Source organism: Mastomys coucha, unplaced genomic scaffold, assembly GCF_008632895.1.
Source record: "Mastomys coucha isolate ucsf_1 unplaced genomic scaffold, UCSF_Mcou_1 pScaffold3, whole genome shotgun sequence".
Taxonomy (NCBI): Eukaryota; Metazoa; Chordata; class Mammalia; order Rodentia; family Muridae; genus Mastomys; species Mastomys coucha.
In genome coordinates, this window is record NW_022196909.1 from 31,628,417 (window position 1) to 31,630,768 (window position 2,352).

Consider the following 2,352-nt stretch of genomic DNA (forward strand, 5'->3'; position numbering starts at 1 on the left):
TTTTAAAAAATCGAGTCCAGATTTGAATTCTCTACTTCATGCTCTCTGTGCCTTCAGTCCTCATCTGTCTGTCTGTCCATTGCATGAGTCTGAGTATGTGCCTGCCTGAAAGCTATATTATGAATCTATCTGTCTCTCTGATTGTGTGTCCCATTGTGTGTCTGCCTGTGTGACTGTGCATGGCTCTGTATCCGTCTGCTGTAGGAGTTATGTCTCTGTTTCTAATAAAGGTCTTTGCTCTGTATTTATTTAACAGAAATAGAAAGCATCATGTGGAGGAAGGAATGGGACAGAATGTTGCAGAATGATACAGAAATCTTTAACAAGAGTTCTACAAGGGATTGAGTCAGTACCTCTGATTCCCAGCTGACCCAGATAACAACCATCACTGTTTGCCAGGCAATATCCATAAATGGTAGCTTTCACCCTTCACAGTAGATTCTAGGAAGTTACTTCTAACTTAGCGTTTGCTGCTTTCAGCAAATGATACACATACATAGTCTGGGTCAGGGGCACAGAAGAGTGTACAATTTAAGATTACAGCCATGCATTAGCTTATATCACAAACGTTGAATACATGGGATATTCAAGGTAAGTAAAGTTGACAGTCACATTGTTCTCTTAAAGGCAAGTTAAACAAGCAGTTTGAGGACACAGTAGGATAGCAGCCTTAAGTCTTAAGGGACTTCAAGGTAGGTGGCTGTCAGGACCAGCAAAGTTCCAGTCTCTTAGAAGGTAAGAGAGAGATTTTCATAATATTGAGCCACCCACAAAGGGGGCTGTTGGGGTGGGCTGTTAGGATCACTCTGTGGTAAGGGTCTGATGTCGTTCCAAGGTAGGCTCTCATTGCTGTGCCCCTCTGGAGTAGAAGAATGTGTTTCCATTCTCCTCTTCTCCTCCTCCTCCTTCTCCTTCTTTCTTTGGAGTATCCCGGCACCGTTGTGTACCAACTAGGGGAAGGATGCAGCAGAGCTGAGTTCCCAGGTCCACGTCTTCCCTTAGGGTGTCTGGACCCCAGCGCACTGGGAGGGAAAGGATGATGTGATGTCAGGAAGGGTGGGTCAACAGGATCCCAGTCCAGCCGCTAATGCCAGGAGAAGGAGGTCTGCTCAGAAGATTACAATGTTACAGCTCTTGAGTGTTACAACTCTTTTAGAAAACAGCTCTCTTAGACGACAGCCAACAAAACAGATTGCATGCTTTATTCCGGGTGAACAAGGGCTATCTAACCCTTGCAAAGTGGGGAGGGGTTCTTCCTAGGTTGCAGTTTTGTTGGCCAGAGGCGTAAGGTTCTGGGGATACCTCATTTGCATTGAAAGGTATCCCAGGAAGCGCAACCTGTAATTTCCTCCAAGGATTACTGACATTCCTCAGGTAGAGTGTGGAGGTTGGGGCATCCCAGATGAAGCAAAGGAGAGGAAACGCTACTGGGAGAGGGAATCCTCCATTTTACACAGAGCTCCCAGGAGCTATAAAGACCGCAGTAGACTAGGACCTTAAGAAGCAGGATTTCCCCACAGAAGAATGCTGTTCACTCAAGTGGGGAATGGCAGAAAGGCAAGGTTGTGGGAATTCTTGGTGAAGCCTGATGTGTTTACAAAAGGATAAAGAGAAGAGGAGGGGTATGTTCTATGGGGGTGTGGTGAGGTATGGGGGAAGGGGGTGTCTCGGGGGGCCCATGCTGAGGCACCCTGTCCCCCTGAGAGAACAGCCATGTGATGGTACAGTATAGAATAGAGTTGATTCAGGGCATGGGGAGGGGAGTTAAGAGGGTAGTAGAGGCAGAGAAAGTAGGGTGATGGAGGGAGGAGAGTGATAGAGAAGTAGAGGCCAACCATGAGCACATGGAAAGCAGGGATAGGGTGGTGGGGGAGGGAATGGGGAAATGGTAAGGGGACAGAGCAGGAGCAAGAAGGCAAGAGAACAAGAGAGGTAGGAGGGGACAGGCAGCCCCTTTTATAGTGGGTCAGGCCTACATGGCTGTTGCCAGGTAACTGTGGGGTGGAGTTTAGACAGAATGCTAACAAGGCCTCTTTCATAAGGACTTAATCAACCCATGAGGAGAGGAGCCTTCATCACCTTATCAGCTCTTGTAGGCCCTACCCTGTAACCCTCCTGGTTTGAGACCTGCCTCTGATAGCCACACCTCTCTGCCCATCTCCTGCTATTCGCCACCCCTCCAACCTGGTTTCAGTTACATTCGAAAGCTCCACCCCAACAGAGTAACAAGGAAATCGCTGATTAGACTATCACACGAACGTATTTTGGGGGGAGTGGTTTTTGCCCCAGGTATTTTACCTGTTGGGGGAACAAAGGATGATCATTAAATTCAAGATGGCTGAACAGTAAAGT